At 50.4% G+C, this 22,612-nt stretch overlaps 1 protein-coding gene across 8 annotated transcripts in view; it reads right to left on the reverse strand.

The window, feature by feature from the left end:
• Mical3 (microtubule associated monooxygenase, calponin and LIM domain containing 3) overlaps positions 1 to 22,612 on the reverse strand; it is a 205,026-nt gene that overhangs the window by 118,302 nt on the left and 64,112 nt on the right. The window contains exon 1 of one of the 8 annotated variants that reach the window (XM_036180676.1): positions 1,608 to 1,626. The exons of the other annotated variants lie outside the window; for them this stretch is intronic. The gene's annotated coding sequence lies outside the window, so the exon portion shown is untranslated. Of the gene's footprint in view, positions 1 to 1,607; positions 1,627 to 22,612 lie in introns of those variants that run through there. 8 annotated transcript variants of the gene reach the window in all.

Below are 22,612 nucleotides of genomic sequence, written 5' to 3' on the forward strand. Positions count from 1 at the left end.
ATACTTTCCCTCAACGATCATCTTGGATATTTCTCTCCAAAGAACAGCTCTAGCCACCTGAGCTGACATCCCTTGCTTGGGTACAGCCTACTCGGAAGTAAACTCTGCCTTCCCCAGAGCTGCTGACCACCACGGGGCATTCCCCCATCCAATTCCATCAGGCCTGACCACTTTCATCAACAACATCCCAGTGGCCACTGGAGTGGAAATGCTAATGCACAGCCTCAGCCCAGTTCCCCAAAGGGTGCAGTGTCTGCTCCGCAGGCAAGCATTAGGTGCCCTGGCTAAGGGATCATGACCTGCCGGGCACTAATGACACCGTCTAAACAGAAGAGGGCTGGTTCTCAGAACAATGCAACAGGCACCCGGGTAAGACTACCCAAGACAGAGTCCCTTGGGCTGCCTCCCCTTTCGTCTCTGTGAGCCAGGCGAGCACAGCAGGAAGACGGCCCAGGGCGGCCAGCACTGTCCAGCCCATCTATACACCTATGCAGTGCTGCATCGGGACTGTCCAGCCCATCCATACACCTATGCTGTGCTGCACCGGGACTGTCCAGCCCATCCATACACCTATGCTGTGCTGCACTGTCCAGCCCATCCATACACCTATGCTGTGCTGCACCGGGACTGTCCAGCCCATCTATACACCTATGCTGTGCTGCACCGGGACTGTCCAGCCCATCCATACACCTATGCTGTGCTGCACCGGGACTGTCCAGTCCATCCATACACCTATGCTGTGCTGCACCGGGACTGTCCAGCCCATCCATATACCTATGCTGTGCTGCACTGTCTAGCCCATCTATACACCTATGCTGTGCTGCACCGGGACTGTCCAGCCCATCTATACACCTATGCAGTGCTGCACCGGGACTGTCCAGCCCATCCATACACCTATGCTGTGCTGCACCGGGACTGTCCAGCCCATCTATACACCTATGCTGTGCTGCACTGTCCAGCCCATCTACACACCTATGCTGTGCTGCACCGGGACTGTCTCACTCCCCAGGGCACTTGCCCAGCACTGTGACTAACACTGAGAATGGCCAGGAAGAATGGCAGAAGGGCCCATCCTGTTAGGCGTCACTTCCCCCATCCTGAAGGTCAAAGCTGCATCATAGACTTCCTGGCTTCTCCTTACCTAGTGTGCCACCCTTCCAAGCATTCTGGGAAATCAACACTCATAATCACAGGAACCTAGAGACCAGGAAACCTGGCCAGAAAGTGCTGGAGCTCCTGGGGATGGAAAGGCCAAGGTACGGCAGACAGCAGCAAGGGAAGTGAGGGGCCTGTGGAAGAGGAAACAACCAGGCCAGGTTTTCAGGTTTCCAGAGCATCTGTGTGGGTCTGTCAGCAACAACACCCTGGTTTTGTCTCAGCTGACTGCTGACTCGGCCCTTTACACATTCCTGGCTGTGGAGGAGAGCACAGGGGAGACGCCTGGAAGAGCACAGGGAACAGCCTTGTGCTTTTCATTCATGACAGGAAAGGCTGCCCTGACTCCCAGCTCTTAGAACAGATGGTAGGGAGGAGGAGGTGGGGGAGGGGAACGATTTATAGAAATAGGAAAAGGAAGAAAACCAGAATATAAGAAAATAGAGGCCCACCTCACACACCTGTATCAGCAGGTGTACAATTCTTGAGCTCAAGGGCCATCTAGGAAGCCTTTCCCTGGCCCACTCTGTGGGTACTAAGGCATCCCAACAGATCTTGGGAGCAGGTGAACAGGGACGCTTGCCTTGGAACACTGTTAGGAGGAAATGCAGATGAATTACATTTCTGATTATTGAGCATCTCTGGGATTTGCCCCTGAAACAGCACCCAAATCACCAGGGTGGCTGTGTTCTCAAATGGCCTTCCTGCAGCCAAGTGGCTGGACTGCCAGGGCACAGACAGACAGCAAAGCTCTGGCCTTACGAGCAGCCAGAGGCCTGACTCAAAATCCTCTGGGTTTGGGTCCCTGTCTTCTGTAACTGTCCTCAGCTACTCAGTCACAGCTCTTAGGTAAAGCTTCGGTTCTAAGGAAGCAAGCCAAAATTTAATAGTATGGAGGTTCTTCAAAGAATCAGAAACAGAACTATTTTATAATGTAACGACCTCAACTCTAGATGTATATCTGAAAGAAAGAAAGCAAGTGTGTATATACAATACACATGTACACGTATGTGTACACACACACACACGCGCACGCACGCACGCACGCACGCACGCACGCACTATTCAATTAAATCCCAGCACTTGGGAGATAGAGGCAGGAGGGTTAGGAGTTTAAAGTGAGGCTCAGCTATATAAGGAGTTCAAGGCCAGCCTGGGCTGGGTTACAGTGAGACCCTTCTTGTAACCATGACACGATCAAAGGCGAATGCTCTGAGTCCTCTTAAGTTAGCTATTTAGGATAGTGAGAATCAGAAACAGGAATAGAATTGTGGCTGCCAGTCCCTGAGGGCAGGGGACAGGGAGTTACAGAGGAGGGGAGGAAAACAGGAAGTTATAGAGGCGGGTGGTATGGGAGTTGCGTGGATTTGCCTAGACTGGCTGGCTAGAGAACTCTGGTGCTAGGGTTCCAGCTGCAAACCACTGTGGCCTGTTTTGACGTGGTGGGCTCTGAGGAAGGAACCCAGGTCCTCATGCCTGCAAGGCAATCAGACCCCTGAGCCACGTCGTCAGCTTGTTTTGAGCCGGTCCTGTTTAGCTCGGGCTGATCTCAAACTCTCATGTGCCCAGGCTGGTCTTTAAGTCCATCTGCCGGTACTGGGATTACAAGTGTGTGTGTCACCAGGCCTGGCTTGTAGCCCTGTATTAATTCCTGAAATCAGGAAACCTGAGTCCCCAAGGGTTTTCCTCTTTCAAATATTGTTTTAAGATATTCAGGGCCCCTAAAAATTTGGTAAGAATTTTAGCTTTTTGTTTGTATTTGGATAATGCTGACATCTTAAATTTTTCAACACAAGAATGTGGAATGTATTCTCGCTTATGTTTACTCTCTTTCAGTAATATTTTGGGGTTTTTGTTGTATAAGATATTTATTTTCTTGGTTAATTCTCAAGTTATTTTGTTCTTTTTTAAAGGCTTATTTATTTATTACATATACAGTGTTCTGGCTACATGTATGCCTACACAACAGAAGAGGGCACCAGATCTCATTATAGATGGTTGTGAGCTACCATGTGGTTGCTGGGAATTGAACTCATGACCTATGGAAGAGCAGCCAGTGCTCTTAACCTCTGAGCCATCTCTTCAGCACCAAGTATTTTATTCTTCTTGAAACTACTGTAAATGGAACTGTTTTGTAATTTCCTCAGATCATTCCCTGTAGGGCATAGAGATGCAATTGACCTGTGCAGGCTGACTTTCCTGAGTCCTTCATTAATTAGTTCTCATGGGATTTGTGGATGGAATCTCTGGGGTCTCTGAAGCGTAAGATCCTATTACCTACCAACAGCGGTGATGCCACCTTCTTGGTGTGGACACCTTTTCTTACCAAACTGATCTAGCTAACTTGTAACATTCCACTAAACAGAAGCAGTGAGTGGCAGCTGAGCCTGGATCCTGAGTTAGCAGCAAAAGCTTTCAATTTTCACTACCAATCACTGTGTGTACTATGTCCTCACTAGTGAGCACGGTGTGCACTGTGTCCTCACTGGTGAGCATGGTGTGTACTGTGTGTTCTCTAATGAGAACTGTGTTTACTATATCATCTCTAGTGAGCATGGTGTGTACTGTGTCCTCCCTCACTAGTGATCACGCTGAGCAATTGTTTTCCTGTGTCTTCTCTATTGAGCATGGTATGTACTGTGACCTCTGGGTTCCCTTAAAGTCTCTAATTCTGCAAGAATGGCCTTAATCTCTGTTGTAACTTTTCTAACTTTTTTTATTGCTTCTCTGCCAACAACCTATTTTACTGAGAAAGCAAAGAGTACTTAAGCAGCAGAGAAATGAAGTAAGCCAAAACCAAACTGATTTCTGCCAGGGGTTCTGCTGTACTCGCACGCACGCACGCACGCACGCATGCACGCACGCATGAGAAGCATTCAGAACTGAAGCAAACACCTAAAAAACCCACAGCCACTCCCAACACTGTCAATGGTAAACAAGTAATCAAGAAGAAATGTTTACAGGTTTTGCAACCTTGCAGTTTTCTGATCCGTAAAATGAAAAGAACCCCAGTTTTGAAGAAACTGAGGTAAGGAATATAAAGTATTTAATGTACAGGCACACAGCGGGGCACAGCCAGCCACGGCACTGCTATCTATCACCTAGCAGCTCAAAGTGTATTGATTGCCTCTCTCAGGCTGCGACCAGATGCCTGACAAGAAGCGGCCTGTCAAGGGAAGGTTTATTGTGGTTCATGGTGCAAAGGACACAGCCTGTCAGGGTGGGAAAGACAGCGGCAGCCTGCGGCTCAGCTGTCTCTCCTCTGGAAAGGTCAGGAGGTGAACGCTGGAGACCTGCTCCCTCATTCCCTCTGGACTCTGATGCCAGTCAGTGCAATGGTCCTGCCTACAGCCAGGGTCTCCTTGCCCCAGTTAAAGCTCTTTGGAAATACCACATATAGAGGTTTGTCTCCTTAGCGAGTCTAATCTGAGTCAGGCTGACGATAAAGCTTAACCATCACAGTGAAGTCTCGGCAGCAAAAAGGTCTGCACCAATGGCTCCCCTATATAAAAGTCCAATGCAGTGTGCACAATGGCTGCCCTCTACAACTGAAATAGTGTGGACATGGTGGGTGTGAGGGGAGAGAAACATTTCAAATTGCCCTTGTTCTGTCATGCTCTGCCTCTCTGCTGGCTCTACCCAGACGGTGTGGTGATGGCAGGTCAGGGGAAGACTGAAGGGATGACAGCCGCCTGAGTTCGGCCATCCTTTCACTGGGCAAATAGATCCGAAGTCACCACAGTAATGGTAATGCTGAATGGCTACCTGATGTCACAGAGGCCCAAGGCTGATGCAGAAGCCCTCCCTCGCTCGTCCACCTCATTCTGTGAGACAGGGTCTCACAATCAAACTCCCCAACAAGGCTAGTCCCGATAGGCAGCTCCTCCAGAGATCTCTTCTGTCTCTGTATTCTGATGCCGAGTCACAGGCAAGCCACCACACCCACCAGCACTTAAGTGAGTTCTGTGCGACCTGAACTCTGGCTCCTTCCTGGCAAGCGGGCCGTCTCTCCAGCCCTATCACCTTCATTTTGTTCTTGGTAAACTGTAGCTTCCAGAAGTTTGGGGCTAGACAGAGCGGTTGGTGGTTCAAAGTGGCCCAGGCTGAACTCCAAGCCGTCACATAGGAGCTGACTGACAATCACCTGTAACTCCAGTTCCAGATTTAACCCCTCTTCTGTTCTCCTCCTGCACCCAGGCACACACATGGTACATATGGAATAAAAATAAAGATTCCAAAGGACAGTATAGTCTTGTTTGGGTCGGGACTGCCTAGAACCTACAGCCTGCGCCATTCTGAAAACCACTTTAGAAATGAAAGCTCAGCACAGTGTGTGCTCAGGGTCCTCCAGGGGACAGGCAGCTGCAGCTGCTAGATGACAAACACTTGGCTATCAGGAGAAATGCAGTGTCAAGTACACTGAGCAAGGGTATGCAATCCAGGGTTCTTCCTATCAGTTTATCACAGCATCCGGCTCTTTAGAAATGGAGCCTTCATAAATGGAAGCAAGAGAAACCTGGTTTCCTAGGAACGCTCCCTCTTGGCTGCTGAAAGGCCAAGCAGTTAAAACAGGGTTAACCTGGCTGCGTTTTTCAGCAGACTCTACGCCCCACCCCGCTTCATTGTAGGAACTCAAGGCAGGCAGGACAGATGAAAATCAGCCCCCTTCTACCAACTGCACATGGCTGAATCACAGGTCGATACAAAGGCCAGCATTTTCTGGTCCTACTAACCCGAGAGTGTTGCTCCCATACAGGCTGAGACGTGGGAGGGTGACTGGGTAGAAAGCGTCATTGAGCGGGGAGGGAGCGCAGGGAATATAGAATTCCAAGTGTTTCCTTCCCCACATGGCCAGCTCCTATCTGCCCTGTACTATGCCCTTGCTCCAGGCACACAGTAGGCACTTCATTAAGTACTGTGGAATGATGAGCTGTCAAGTGGCTAAGTACATAGAGGTACTGATGGGCAGACTCCAAGGGCCACAGCTGCCATGCTCCAGCAGTCCAGAGACATAAATATCTCCTAAAGGCCACCATGGAGCTCTCAGAAAAATGCTGTGAACTTGACAAAGGGCTGCCTTAAAATCACCTCTCTCTCCTGCAACCAAGGGTTTAGAATACATTCCACTGGAATCTAGGGGTTCTCAGTGTTCTAGTCTGCCTGCTAAGACCACTATGGAATCTGAAAATATCCCACGGTCAAGGGCGGGAAGCATCTGAGAGACTTAGCCTAGTAGCTATCTCATGCTCTACCTTGTGAAGCAGCCCGCCATCACTGCGCCCTCTGAAATGCTAACTTCTCAAGGATGCCGTTTCTATGTAGAAAACCCATTGACTCTTCACCCCACAGTCTAAAACTTACCTTGAAGGCATCCAGATCAGAGTCAGTTACTGTCACAGGACAGCTGTCTGCACATTCTCCCCAGCTCTTTCAACCATTTTTCTGGACATGACTGTTTTGTCTATGAGCTTATGCCATTAATCAGTGGTTATGTCTGTCTCCTCTGCCTCCATGATAATGAAGGAGCAATCATGTATGTGCTTATCTGAGGCCATGCTCCACCTGAGCACCCGAGCATCTCACACTGCCTCCTACATCAATTCCTCCACCCCAGGGGGACCACTCCCATCGATGTAAGCCCTCAGATCTTAAAGACTCAGCTTTCAGGTGGATCTCTGTGAGTTCGAGGCCAGCCTGGGCTACCGAGTGAGTTCCAGGAAAGGCACAAAGCTACACAGAGAAACCCTGTCTCGAAAAACCAAAACCCTCCGCTTTGCCCCATCCCTGGTAATTCGCTCACTCTAGTCCTGTTACAGCAAAGCTCCCTTCAAGCTGTCTGTGTGTACAGTCATAGCCTTCTTCTTCTCCCACTCTCTTCTGAACCTACATCCCTGTTACTGCACAGAAACAGCAGTGGTCCTGAACGACTTTCATACTATCAAATCCAACAGCCGGGCTCAAGCCTAGTTTTTCCTAAGCCGTCATGCTGATCAATATTTGCTATTCATGAACCTGCAACTGGGAAGCCAATATTTTAGAGCAGCAATCTATTATATATATGGAATACGATTATTTTCTAAAACAGGAAAGTAACGTTGACATCTCTGCAGATCTCTTACCGTGGGTCTAAGAGGACAGCTGGAGTCTTTTATTATTATTATTATTAGTAGTAGTAGTAGTAGTAGTAGTATTAGTATTATTATTATTATGTGTTTTAATTTTATACATCAGCAGCCATGGGTTCCCCTGTCCTCCCCCCTCCCGCCCCCACCCCACCTTCCCCCCAGCCCCTCCCCTCCATTCCCATGTCCTCCAGGACAGCTGGATTCTTGATCTGACACTGCATTTCAGCTGTTGCAACATCACTACTAGGCAGCCTCTAGAACACTCCGCTGCGTGCTCACCAGCAAGCAGAGCGGACAAAGCAGGAGCCCCATCTTAGCATTACCGCACAGACCCTCAGGAAAGCCTCAAGGAGCCCAGCCAGGTCCTCCCCTTCCTGCTGAGCCCCAGCTCTCCCTGCCCCCCACAGGCCTTCATGCTACTTCACATGTAGGAAGGAGTCTCTGCATTTGCTGCTCTTTTGTCTGGAGATGATCTTCCCAGATCTACTCACTTTTGTGTGTGTGTGTGTGTGTGTGTGTGTGTGTGTGTGTGTGTGTGTGTACTGAATATGTAGATGTGTAAATGTATATAAATACATATAAACATTATATATAACAATATCACCTGTTAGCAGCCCAGCACTTCTCTAGGCTCTGGAAATAATACAGCAGTGAACAGAGAAATGACTCTTTGCCTCTCGGGGTGTGAACTTCTTACATAGTGGACACTCTACCCCAACAGCCTGCTCTCAGTTCTGACATCCCCCACCACACTGGAGATGTCGCTCAGTGGAAGAGCCAACGGCTAGCATGTATAAGGCCTGGGATCATTGCCGCCAGTGCCACTACCACCACAACCAGATACCACACATTGTGTGCCATTTTCCTGGTTTTCTCCAAAGTACACACCCTGATTTGACATGCTATAATGTTCCTTGTGTGCTGTTCTGCAGCTCCCAGGCCCCAATGCGGGCTGTGTCATTATGCCTGGTACAGCTGCTGGCCTAAGCAGCACCCATCGACCAGGACTTGATCGCTTCTCCAGCCTGCTGCCAAGTGCCAGGGTCTAGAAACCTACAAGGTCACAGGGCAGGTGCTATGTTAAATGGAAGTGGGTGAAGTGCCTGTAAGCCCATACCACCAGGTTGGGAGGCATACACAGAGAACCAGGAATCCCATGAGGAGAAAGAAGGATTCCGCCAGGCAGGCCCCCTTACCAGCTCAGACCCTGTTCCTGCCTGAAATTTAAGGAGGATGGCTTGAGGGGAGAGAGGAAAGAGAGCAGGACAGAAGCAGGAGCTAGGGGCAGTTCTGCTTCAACAGGCAATCATCTCAGAACAACTGCCCCTCTGGAAAGAACCTACTTCCAGAAAAGAAACGTGCTGTGAAACACAAGCTGGCTTCCCACGTGGTGAGTGGTCTGAACAGGAATGGCCTCCACAGACTCATGAGTCTGAGTGCTTGGCCCACAGGAGTGGCACTATCAGGTGTGGCTGGTTGGAGTGGGTGTGGCTTTGTTGGAGGAAGTGTGTCACTGTGGGGGCGGGCTTTGAGGTCTTACACACTCAAGCTATGCCCAGTGTGGCGCTCTCCTGCTACCTTTGGATCAAAATATAGAACTCTCAGCTCCTCCTCTAGCACCATGTCTGTCTGCACGACACCATACTTCCCACCATGATGACAATGGACTAAACGTCTGAAACTGTAAGGCATCCCCAATTAAATCTCTTCCTTTATAAGTGTGGCCGTGGTCATGGTGTCTCTTCACAGCAATAGAAACCCTAACTAAGACAGACCCATAATAGTTCTAATTCCAAATGGTCAGAAAACCACTACACTGCCATCAGCCAGGGGTGCGTGAATGGCATTGTTTCTCCATTAAGGCAGAAGGGCAGAAGGGTTACTGTGCATCTCACAATTCTGCTTCTGACACGGTGAGAAATGAGACAGCTAATACCTGGGCCACCAGTTTCTGCAGTGGAATGGACACAGACAAATAATAACCAGTGCCAGCAGTGCTGAGTGAAGGGGCCTCAGGTTCACGATCTCTGATCCCAGGTGGGGGCTCTATGCAACCAATGGTCCTTCCCTGCCCCCCAGCCCCCCACCTGTTTCTTCTGACCTGGCACCTGGCTCTAGGTCTCACGTAGCCTCCTCCTTCCTCACCTCCACCCCACTCTCCCATGACTTCACCTCTTCCACACAAGTATTGTGGGCTTTCCCCTTTCTCTCTAGGGAAGTGGACTCAGGGCTCCCTGCTCTCCAGCCCCCACACATACCTCAGAGAAGACAGTCAAAAGTGTACAGTTCATCCCCTCTTTCTCCTGGGAATGTGATGTCATCTCTACCATGTTTTCCCCCAGCTTCTGCGTGTTAAGAACACTCAAATAGCATGCAACCTCACCCATCCGCTACACATTCTAAATGGCTTCCCATGCCGGCGACCCTCTCAGCTAACATGCCGGGGTTCCCTTCTCCCTACCCGCTCTGGGCCACTGGCCTCTCCTTTTCCACTGCTGGGCCTCCTGAGAGATCAGGCTCCCAGATCTGCTCTTGTCACCGCTTCCTAACACCATGCCTCCAGACAACCCTTCAGTCTTCATCCCATCACTCCCCTGCACTCTGGCTTCCGTCTCCACCACTCCACTGAGGCTGACAACAGCTTTCTGAGAAAGGCTCAGTCATTAGCTCCCTCGTGCCCTCCTCGTGCCCTCTCTATGGCTTTTCCTGGAAGCTCCCGCCCCTGCTCTGTGAGCTCAGGGCCTCCGGCTCCTCTCCCTACAACTCCCATTACCCAGAGGCTCAGATGGCCCGAATTCTTTCATCTGCTGCTCTTAATAAAACGTATGACCCGGAGTTGCATCCTTTTGACAACGCTCCTGAAAACCAAATGCTTTAAAGTACATCTATGTAGACACCCCACAGAGAAGCCCCAAAGCAAACACCTCTCAGTCACACACATCTTCCTCCCCCCACCAGCTGGAAACAGTCACCTCGGTCTCTGCTCCTCCCTGCAACTGCTTTCTGGGCCTCCACTTCATAAAGTCTCAACCCTTTTGTTGGTGAAGTCCTTGAGACTGCTAGTGTGAACTGTCATTGGTGAAGTAATCAAGACTGCTAGTGTGAACTGTCATTGGTGAAGTCCTCAAGACTGCTAATGTGAATTGTCATTGGTGAAGTAATCAAGACTGCTAGTGTGAACTGTCATTGGTGAAGTCAAGACTGCTAGTGTGAACTGTCATTGGTGAAGTCAAGACTGCTAGTGTGAACTGTCATTGGTGAAGTAATCAAGACTGCTAGTGTGAATTGTCATTGGTGAAGTCCTCAAGACTGCTAGTGTGAACTGTCATTGGTGAAGTCAAGACTGCTAGTGTGAACTGTCATTGGTGAAGTCCTCAAGACTGGTAGTGTGAACTGTCACTGGTGAAGCCCTCAAGACTTCCAGTGTGAACTGTCGGAACAGCACCTTAACCCCCCTCCAACCAGCACCACATAATGCCAGAGTGTCCACTCTTTCCCCATCTCTGTCCTCCACTGACTTCAGGGAACCATTTGGATTCTTAGCCAAGTTAAAGACCCACCAAGCCCCAGTACTAGCCAATGTCCTATGCTTCCAAGCATACAGTTTTCTTCGGTCACATTCTCTGGGGTATACCTCACACCTGTGCTGGCTGTCCTGAGCCAAATGCGCCCTCCTCCTTGCTCACCAGAGACCCCTGCTCAGGATTCAAGGCCACCCACCACCTGCCAGGCAGGCTCATCCGGTGTTTCCTCTCCCAGTGACGGAGGCCACACTCTCATCACCCGCCATAGCTCTGGGGTCACATCTCTGTGTCTGCCGGTGAACATGGCTCTGGTTAGCAGGAAGAGGTTGTGTTTACATTTGTTCTTAACACAGATTCTGTAGAAAAGTCGGTGCCAGAAAGGAGTGGGAGAAAAAGGAAAGGTTTTCTGGGAGACAGTGTCAGATGTCACAGAATTATTAGAGGAGGAAACACATTTGCATGATGATTAATTTGCTATTAACTTGATTTAGGGAACAAGAGGACAGGGAAGTAGCTAAATCTGAGTTCCTCGAGGCATCTCTGGATGTGCCCTAATTAAGAAAAGGACTATTGTTTTCAACTGACAGTTCAGGACAATATCTACACTTTTCAGACACTAGAGATACAGGGGGGCGGGGGGAGCTATCCAGATGTTCTATGAGCTTCTTGGAGATGCAGAGGATGAAGCAAGAAAAAGCCAACACAAGCAAACATCTGGGAAGGGAGGGCCAGGGGAGAAAGAAGCTGGCAGGGCAGAGAGCTCACCAGAGGCAGGCCTCTGTTCCTCAGCAAAGCCACATGCTCTGTGACACCCACGGCTTCCAAACTGAATTAACTCAGTTCTAGCTACAACAAAGGTCGGGTACCCAAATCCTGGTCTCCCTTCCAATTAGAAGAAAAGTATGAGCTTTAGACACAATTTGGCCAGTGAAGCAGAAGTTTCCTCTGTACCAAGTGCTGGTCAGGGCCAACCCTCTCCCACTCTCTCATTCCTATGGGACTGTAGTGCTGCTGAACTCATGGCCACAGTGACACCCCCGGCTTGCTGCAGCCAGGTCTGGCAAATGCACAGCCCACAACATTTCCCTTTCTGCCCGGTGACCCTACTACAGGATGATTCCCCCAACACACACCTTCTCCAGGACCACATTGAAGGATAACCCAAACTTGCATTTCTTCTCTCTTAAAATCCAGTTGCCAGAAGCCAGCCACCATGAACTCTTTGAGCTCTAAAATTCCAACCGTTCTGGGCTCAAAGCCAGATACCTCCCAAGTTTTTATAGGGGACTCACTTCACTACCACCAAGATTAGCTGCCACAGACCCTGAAGAGCCAACAGGTTACATTCTGTGTCTGCCCTGTCCTAAAATGCCAACACGGATGACCAGTGGCCTCATTTGGGGTGACTCACCACCTGGTTTTCCAAATCTCCAACTTACTATAGCAGGACTACTGCCGACTCTGGTCCAGAGGGGGCAAACACTCAGGTTTGCCCCAGGACTAATCTAAAGTCTAGGAGCACACATGTGTTCTCAGAAGATGTTAGGAAGAGTCACTTGCTGCTGTGAGACACACACACACACACACACACACACACACACACACACACACACCACCCCCAGCTATTGTGGCCTGTGCAAGTCTCACTCCCAAGAAGACACCCTCTCCACTTGCCTCCCACGAGCCCCTGGACAGCATCAACACTTACACCAAGGACCCAGCCAGAAAACTGTTCCAGAGATGGGCAAGCTGACCTGAGTGTGCCTAACCCAGTTCAGGCACAGATTTAACAGACCCCTTCAGAACTACTACTCATTTGGGGGGAAAAGGGTGCATTCTGTTCAACTCAGTATTTGACCCCCACATGAAAGCTACTGGCATAGGGTATTACTATCAAAGGTCTTAAGTAAGTGACCCCGTGTTTCTGAAGACACCTCAAGAAGCCCCAGAGGACCCAGTAGGGTGGGACCAGAGCCCAGGAGTCATCAGCACAGGCTGGCAGATGAGAAAGGGCATCCCCTCAGACTCTGCTTGCCTCTCCTCAATCTAGTTTCCACCCTGACATCCCACCCTGCAAGTGGAAAGAACGTGCGGGCAACAGTGAAGTTCTGCCATCGAGACAGCTGCTCAGAGAGAAAGGGTGGCAAGCAGCCACTGGTGCATAGTTGCTATCCTCGCCGCTGCAAGCCACTGAGGCATCGGTGGGACGCCAGGACAAAGATGTCACTCCATTTCAATCGTCTGGATAAACAGTGGGAAAGGAAGCAGATGCTGGGAATACATTAAAACTGCACACCCACAGGATACACCATCCCCTCGGACTCGGAGAAAAGCCTACCTGTGAGAACTCAGTTTAACCAAATATCCTACACACCTGCCACCTGGCATCTATAGCGCAGTAGCTCTGAACAATGGTGAAAAAGAGTCACGGGACCGAACACAGCAAGCCAGGTAATTAGCCCCCAGGCCCTACAGCACCGGAGTGCCTTGCTTTTAGGCCAAGGGGAAGATCAGAGGACAACTTGCTGGGGTCGGTTCTTTCCCGTGTGCATCCGAGGACTGCACTTTGGCAGCCAGTACCGCGGAGCTATCTCGCCAGCCTGATGCAATCTTCCAAAAATTAACTACTGGTTTAAAAAAAAAACAACAAAAAAAAACAGCTTCTCAGATAAAAAGAAAGCATCCCCTAGGCTGGGCCGAGTGCCCTGTACCTGTAACCCCAGCACTGGGAAGGCCGAGGAAGAACCTTTATGATGCAAGGACAGGCTGGGCTACGCAGGGAGACCTTCTCTCAGATGGAAAAAGAAACAGAACCCTGTACCATCTGCTTCCGCCTACCTGCGCCCTCCTCCACAATCCGAGTGTTGCACAGATCTCTCCACCACGAGAGGTTAGAGCCAAGGTACCAAACTCAGGGCAGTCAGTTAAGGCCTGAAATGGGCAATGTCCCTTCCTGCCAACAACAGCTGGATATTTTCTCAGGCACAGGAAGAGCAATAGGCTGTGAATCCCCAACCCCGTAATTTGCTAAATGACGGATCAAAGAAGAACAGTGAAATTTATGGAAAAATGCTTTGAACTTCAGCATGAGGTGTAGGCATCTTAACGGATGCAGCCACGTGGCTGCAGGGCCTCACAGATGTCTCCTATCCTGAAGCTGACTCCGGCGCAAGCCCTCAGTTTGATTGCACGTACAAGTGTAGCCGAAGCAACAAGGAAGGGTGGTGCCATCAAACCCTGAACTGGCCGATAGACCCAACGTACAGCCAACGGCTCAGGACCGAGGACCAAGGCACAGTGACTCATCCATTTGCCCTCCCCCCTGGAGGAGGCCCTTGCTCTTTTGTGCACATGGAAAGGTGCTCCCCAGAGGGGCGATAGGACTCCAGTAAGGTCAACCATGAGACCACAGTGAGGACCAGAGAGATGGTTCAGTGGTTAAGAGGACTGGCTGCTCTTCCAGAAGACCAGGGATCAATTCCCAGCACCCACATGGGCTCAGAGCCCCTCTGTAACTCCAGTTCCAGGGGATCTGAGGCCTCTTCTGATGTTCATGGACAGCAGACACACATGTGGTGCACAGGAGTACATTTGCAAAAACATCCATACACATAAAACAAACAAATAGATTTTAAAAGGGGGAGGAAGAACTGGAGGAGGAGAAGGAAGCATTTGCAGTAGTTGCTGCCATGGCCACCAGACACCACAGTGGCAGGAGACAGAGGACTGACTCTGAAGCAGAACATCCCAACTGGACTCTCTCCAGATCTGCCTTGGTCACACTCAAGGATGGTAACATCTCCAAGTCCAGCTACTTCTTGATCCCAGCAACACTGTGAGCTGCCTGTGCACCTGCACTGGGCGCTGTGAGGAGGCAGATACATCCCCACTCCCTCTTCCTCACTCCCCTCTCTATCCTTGCTGCCTGCGCCACCTCCTGAACTCTGGCACACGTTCCTCGATGCAGGCCCTTCCTGTGGGTGGCTGTCCAGCTTGTTTACCTTCTGTAGTAAGAAAGCTATTGTTTTAACCATTTTTAAATGCACATCAGAGGCCATGTTGCAGGTGAGACTGTCACCTATTTCCAGAACTTTTCATCACCCCCAACAGAACCTATATGGTCCCAAGAAACAAAGACTTCCATTCCCCTCATCTCTCCAGCACATGGAAATCTCTATTCTGCTTTCTGTTTCCATGAATTTGACCATTCTAGGTATTGCCTGTATGTGAAATTATTATTTATTATTTTTAATTATGAGTACTTGTATCTATGAGTGGCTATGTGTATATGTGTGCAGGTGGAGGCCAGAGGCATCAGATCCCCCGGAGCTGGAGTTACGCTGGGTGGTTGGGAGCCACCTGAACTGAGTGCAAGGAACCAAATTTGGGGCCCTCTGCAAGACCAGTGGGTTCTTAACTGATGAGCCATCTTCCCAGCCTCTCTATTTGCCCTTTTATGCCTGGTTCCTTTGACTTGGCATGTTTTCTTGCATTCCTTCCCTTTTTGTGGCTGAATATTATTCCACCGCGGCCAACAGTGCATCCTGTTTATCCATTCTTCACTCACCAATGAGCACCTTTTGGTGACTGAAGAATGCTATTCTGGTCATGTCCATACAAGTAGAAAACAGGCTAAAGGCATAAAAGTTAAGCCATCGACACACATGAACGAATGGTACTCCACATCAGTCATCAGGAAATGTCAATCCGAACCATGAAACACTATTACAGATTTGTGAAAGTGACAAAAATTAAAACCTGTCAATCCCCAGAGCAGGTACGGAGAGAGGACAACCAGAACGCAGACACTGAGTGCCAGAACCACTCTGGGAAACTGCTGAGCGGTGGTTCTGACGCTAACCACACACCCACCTAAGAGAGCAATTCCCTTCTTGTTGATACAGGCAAGAGAGATGAATGTGAGCCAGGCGTGATGGTGCAGGCCTGTAATTCCGGCACTCAGGAGGCCAGCCTGAGGCTACACAGTGAGTACCAGGCCAGTGGTCACACAACAGAAGGTTGTCTCAAAGACAAAACAAAAAATAAGAACAACAACAAAAGCAAATGAAGACAGAATAACTTTACGGCTCGGGGCAGAGAGGGAGAGAAGGCAGGTCGACACTGACCGAGAGGCTGGCCACAGGAACGCTCATGCTACCGTGGTTTCTAGGACTCCAAAACTGCAAAGAACCCAACAGCAATCCAATCGGTTAGGTACAGTGCAAATACACCATAAAACAGAGTATTATAGGGGGGTGGTGGTGGTGGTGGTAAATATAGGTGTCTTTTGGTATCCACAAAGGATATCCAAGTCCCTTTTGCCCCATGGCACAATATATGCAGATAATCTCTGCAAAGCATCCCAAATGTTTTATTTATTCATTTATTAATTCATCCATCCATCCATCCATCCATCCATCCATCCATCCGCTCAATTTGAGTCAGGGCCTAACACAGCCCAGGCTGGCCACAAACTGGCTGTGTAAATGAGATAACCCTGAACTTGTCATCCTCCTGCCTCCACCTCCTAAGACACCACCAGTCAGCTTATGGGGTGGTGGAGTTTGAATCCATGACTGCCTGCATGCTGCAAACAGTCTATCAGTTGAGCTACATCCTCAGCTTCACTCCATATATTTTAAAACAACTCTAGACAACTTGTGGCACAAGATGATGTTTATATCATGCAAACAGTTGCTATGGTGTCTTGTCTAAGGAACGACTAAGTCTGCATATTCAGTACTGAGGCACAACTCAAGGGTACGGAGGGCCCACTGCACTTTGACACAGAGCAATGCAAATGAAATACACAGATTCATGTCCCATGAGAGAACAGACACAAAAGGACCATACTGTACAACTCCATTTATTTGAAGATTAAGAATAAACAAAACTTCAAAACTACAAACTGAGCCCGTCGGTAGTGGCGCACACCTTTAGTCCCAGCACTTGGGAGGCAGAGGCAGGCAGATCTCTGTGAGTCTGAGGCCAGCCTGGTCTATGGAGTGAGTTCCAATACAGGCTCCAAAGCTACATAGAGTGCAACCCTGTCTCAAAAAAACAAAAAGAAAAAGGAAAACCTACACACAGAAGTCTTGCTCTCTGGCCCAGGCCAATGCCTCCCCAGACTAAGAACTCCTCTACACTCCCAACCTCTCCATCTAGAGACCCAATTCCCCAACTCCTCCCATGGCTACAGAAGGACTGATTCCAGTAATAAGCTGTCCATCCCTAAGATTTCACAGGCGTGCCTCTCCTCACCTATCCTGTTTGTAATGGAAAAGATGGCTCAGTGGTTAAAAGCTTGAGTTCTGTTCCAAGCACCCACATCTGGTGCTCACTGTTGCCTGTAACTCCAGTTCCAGGGGATCCTATCCCTCTTCTGATCTCCAAGGGGGCATGCATTTTCACATGTGCGTGCGTGTGCGCACGCGCGCACACACACACACACACACACACACACAAAACTTAAAATATTGCTCAAAGTCAAGGATCTGCATACTCTACAGAACACACATTACACAATCGCATAAAAGGCAGGCAGGCAGGCTCCTTCTGTATCCCAAACACAACATCTAAGGACCGGCCAGCAGCATGCATGAACAGAATCCACACTAGACCTCACATACTAAGGAAGAACTGACCCAGGACTACTTGGCATTCAAACTGGCAAGACATCTGGGAGCCCAGTGGGGTGTGGCTTCTGACCAGAGCCAGGGGTGTGTGCCTTATAAACAGCAAGCAGGATACATGCTTCCTGCCTAGCAAGCTCTCCACTCCCTGTGTCATGATTTATAGTTCAGAGGAGGGCTCCAGTAGGGAGCCAGAGTCACCAAATCCAGTGTGGTCCTGACTACAAGTTAGGGTTAGGGTCTCTACACGGGCAGAATGAGCCGTGAGTAGTCTGACTTGAGCATCATATGAAGAAGTCATCTGTCTCCTTCTGCAGGGTGACCCAACCATGTCTGGAAGAGCCAAACATACACTGCTTTCCACGCTGAAAAAATGAGAGGTCATTTCATCTGGGGGAGAATCTGGGAAAGAAGGCTCCTATTTTGCACTACACTAAAGCAACCGCGGTCCTCTGTAGCAAGCAAGCCTGTCCGCGACGGCAGCTGACTGCAGGAGACTGCTCTACTCCAGGCCCAACTGAACGACACATGCCGGCCCCCTGAGCCCTCACACGGGTCAGGTGTGTGCACTGAGGATCCTAGTATCATGGCACCAGAGCCACCGTGCTGTGTGGCTCTCAGGTCAGATATGCCTGGGACCCTCAGCAATGGCCTCTGGACTCCATAACTCTGGCAAGTGGAGTACTAAAGCCGGATTCTCCCAAAGTACCAATCAGCTTCCTTCCACTTTAGTGCCTGCTCTCCCTGGGCCAACTGAAGAGGATTTCCAAAGCAGTATTTCTAATGCATGGAAAAAAACCTGAGCAGTGTAACAAAGAGAGCTGATCCGCTGAGATGCCCTCCAAAGGAACAGGGAGAGACTAGCTCCATGAGCATAATGGCAAATAGAAGGAGGGTAAAGGAAGAAAAAGCAGCCGTCATAAAGAAAGACACAGCAACGGCATAAACCTAAAGATGTATACAGGAAAACAAGGGCAGCCTGAGACGGGGTCAGAAGAGGAGCCCAGAGCGCAGGCTGGAGGAAATCAGGCAGTGTCTTCATCAACCAAAGAACATTTTCAGGGTCTGTGCCACACTCCCTGCAGGAAACGCTGTGAATCCTTCATCACAGGGCAGACTGGGGCCAAATGTCCCCTGAGAAGGGTTTATTCAAAGTAGGTAAGCTATGCACTGTAAGCCCAAACCCCCGTCCACTCCTAAGGCAGCTGACCCTGCACTGTTCCCATCCCTCCCCAGAGAGGCTGAGCCATCAAGATGAGCCCAAAGGGTAGAGGCGGGCAAAGCTGAGGACCCTATCACCCACTGGATCACAGCCAGCATGCGCTGGCTCGGTCAACACCAGGGGACCCCGTCCCACACGGTTCTTGTTTTCATCTTGTGTGCTTGGGGGGACAAAGGCTCACAGCTGTGCCACAGCACTTTTCTCTGGCCCACATTAGCCTTGAGACTCCAAAGACTGTATACCCGAGAAACTCCGCAATTAGGCAGGGACAAGGCATTAACATCAGCAACAGTGGACACCAGCCGCAGGGCTGTGGGGCCTGCCTGTCTATCGGCTGGTGACAGCCAGCAAGATGCCGAGTCAAGGTCTTCAGCACTTTCTCATCCCATTTTTCTGGAGAAATGGACCCCAAGCTTAGAGGAGGAACCAGGTGGTTAGAAAGGTCCTTCCTTAGGAGAGCCTTCAGCTGGGTTCTCCCCAGGTGGGGTGGGGCTCTCCAGCAAAGACAGAAATCGTAACATGCTAGGATGAGCTTCAAATGTCATGTTAGACACCAGTGGTCACCGTTTAACACAGAAACATTTCTCACTTTGCAAAGGAATCACCGTGTTCTTGCACGCCTCCTTGTTTGATTTATGCTAGTGATAGAACCTAAGATCTCTCACATGCTAGACAGTGCTCCTCCATGGAGCGACCGCTCCAAACCGCCACCTTGCTTTGTACACGCCACAGCTAGGGGACATCCACTGGGAGGGGTGAGAGAATTTGAGTTACAGGTACCTGGTCAGCTTTCACGGTGGGACGTGAAGTTTGTTCGAATCATCATAAACTGTAGAAACACTCTAGAGATCAGATCCCACACAAATCTGAATCTCTGTGGTGACGTGGTCTACGCATCCCCTTCCACTCCAACTAGCTCTAACAGCTCCCAGGCTTAGAAGGTGGGAAAAGATAGGGCGCACATTCAGCTGAGAGGTTGGAGGCTCAGCTCACGCACCCTTAGGTGGCCTCCACCAGCCTACATGTCACCACCTACTCAGCAAATCTCTACTTTCTCCAAGGAGAAAACAACAGCAACATACGAGAACTGCCTGGCCGACTGTGAGCAATATTCCAAAGAATTCAAGAAACTGCCGTGTACGGTTTGGGTTTGGGTGTTTTTGTTCAGGAAGAAGTGAACCAGTTGTTACCATCCTGTCTCTTTTGAGGTGAAGCTACGCCACAACACATCCAAAGATAGCCCAGTGATTGTATGTTTACCAGGAAGTGCTACACCCATGTAACCCATGTGGGTGGGGGAAGATCATGTAGCGCGGGGCCATGGCCGCCAGGCCAGCTCTAGACCTTCTTCTGCCAAGCAAATCAAAGTTGTGGGTACCCAAGGAAGGGAAATATAGCCTGGTGCCACCAAGGTCAGCCTGAGGGTTAGGAGGGACTCTGCCCTGCCAACAGGGCCGCCTGTCAGATAGACGCCCATCTTCTACTTGATTGGCATGGCTGGCTTTGACAGTTACCCATCAATTAGGACTGAGTGCTCATTCATGATCAGGAAGGGATAATGATCAGAGACCTCACCAAGTCTGTAGACTGCCACCAGCACAAGAACAAAAGAGCTATGGGGTACAGCCACAGGTGCTCTCTGCTACAGAAAAGCCTGAGGAGACCTCACCCCAGTTTGGTTTCCAGATGACCTGAGCAGATTCAGAGAATGACAGCTGGTGACTCGGCAGTCCCAAAGCCATGATGCCAACCGGACAGTCTGGAAGGACCTTACAGGCGCTGCTATGAGAGAGTAAGAACAGGCCGGCTCTGCAGGTCACCAGCAGCCCAACTCTCCCTTCTGTGCCCCAGGGAGCCCAGTGATGAAGAGTCCGTGCAGAGAGCTCCAAGGGACTTCTGCTGCTGAGGCCCTTCAAGTGGGAGGCCATAGCACACCCTCAGCATTGTGCTAAAGTTCACCTCTGTGGACACTGATAGGGAAAGAACCTCCTAGCATTTACAAGGCACCACATGAAAAATGTTCCATAGGGCCTAGTGATGCAGGAAAGACCACAAGTTCAAGGCCCATCTGGGCAAATTGGAGATCTAGTCTCAAAAAACAAAAGCAAGAAAGCTGGGGGTGTAACTCAGCAGTACTCGCTAGCCTAGCATACACAAAGCCTTCCGTCCAGGCCCAGCATCCCTCCCTCACAGAAAGAACACTTTTGAGACTATTATTTATTTTCCTATATCAACACCTCTCCCTATCCTTTCTTGGGATGTGGCTTCTTTCAAAAGGCCTTCCTCCTCTTAAAGCAGACAGGTCAACATCTCCTAGGTGCAAAGGTTGATGAAGTCTTAGGGCAAGCAATGTCTCTCTAGCTCTTTCCCCATCTGAGGAATGCCCAATCTAGGTCCAGGCTGTGTGGATGAACGGTCAAGGGAGGCAGCAGGCTGTGTGGACGGTCAAGGGAGGCAGCAGGCTGTGTGGATGGTCAAGGGAGGCAGCAGGCTGTGTGGATGGTCAAGGGAGGCAGCAGGCTGTGTGGACGGTCAAGGGAGGCAGCAGGCTGTGTGGACGGTCAAGGGAGGCAGCAGGCTGTGTGGACGGTCAAGGGAGGCAGCAGGCTGTGTGGATGAATCAAGGGAGGCAGCAGGCTGTGTGGATGAATCAAGGGAGGTAGCAGGCTGTGTGGATGAACAGTCAAGGGAGGCAGCAGGCTGTGTGGATGAACAGTCAAGGGAGGCAGCAGGCTGTGTGGATGGTCAAGGGAGGCAGCAGGCTGTGTGGATGGTCAAGGGAGGCAGCAGGCTGTGTGGATGGTCAAGGGAGGCAGCAGGCTGTGTGGACGGTCAAGGGAGGCAGCAGGCTGTGTGGATGAATCAAGGGAGGCAGCAGGGTGTGTGGATGAATCAAGGGAGGCAGCAGGCTGTGTGGATGAATCAAGGGAGGCAGCAGGCTGTGTGGATGAATCAAGGGAGGTAGCAGGCTGTGTGGATGAACAGTCAAGGGAGGCAGCAGGCTGTGTGGATGAACAGTTAAGGGAGGCAGCAGGCTGTGTGGACGGTCAAGGGAGGCAGCAGGCTGTGTGGACGGTCAAGGGAGGCAGCAGGCTGTGTGGATGGTCAAGGGAGGCAGCAGGCTGTGTGGATGAATCAAGGGAGGCAGCAGGCTGTGTGGATGAATCAAGGGAGGCAGCAGGCTGTGTGGATGAATCAAGGGAGGCAGCAGGCTGTGTGGATGAACAGTCAAGGGAGGTAACAGGCTATGTGGATGGTCAAGGGAGGCAGCAGGCTGTGTGGATGAACAGTCAAGGGAGGCAGCAGGCTGTGTGGATGGTCAAGGGAGGCAGCAGGCTCGGTTCCCACCTTTCCCACCTCAGCTGAGGAGATCAATTGAAGGGAACAAAAGAACAAGAGCTCGGCTGCCTGCTTCTGGGGGCCTTCCCACAGACAGAACAATGAGGCTGAGTTTTACGCCATGACATCATCAGCCACCAATCACCACGGACGAGGTGGAACAGGTTTTGTCTATGAACAAGGCTCTGCCATTGTCCAGTGGCAAAGAGCAGTGCAGGTGTAAGGCAGGCATTTTCTTTCCCCCCGTTTCTGTGTGAAACTGTAGAAGAAAACTGAGAAGCAGCGGGGAAGAGCTCGCTAAGGGAAAAGAAAATCAGAAGCCTAAAATGCCCTGGGTGTGTGTCCCAGGCCATTGGGGAATGTACCTGTCCCCTCCCCCCACTGCCGGGGACAGTGGAGGCCTTTGTTCCAGGAGGCAGACAGTGACATCTTTCCCAGTGCTCCTTGCCAGGCAAAGAGCCAGCGTTTCAGGAAAGTGTGTGTGTTCGTGTGTGCAGGTGTGTTTTCAACAGGGGTTCCAAGCATCAACGGGAGGGGGAGGAAAAGGAAGAGAATGTAGCCAATCCACAGGTTCGGTTTCCACTGGGGTATCGGGGCTGGAGGTTCTTGGGACTT

The sequence above is a fragment of the Onychomys torridus genome, chromosome 3 (assembly GCF_903995425.1).
Source record: "Onychomys torridus chromosome 3, mOncTor1.1, whole genome shotgun sequence".
Lineage (NCBI taxonomy): Eukaryota > Metazoa > Chordata > Mammalia > Rodentia > Cricetidae > Onychomys > Onychomys torridus.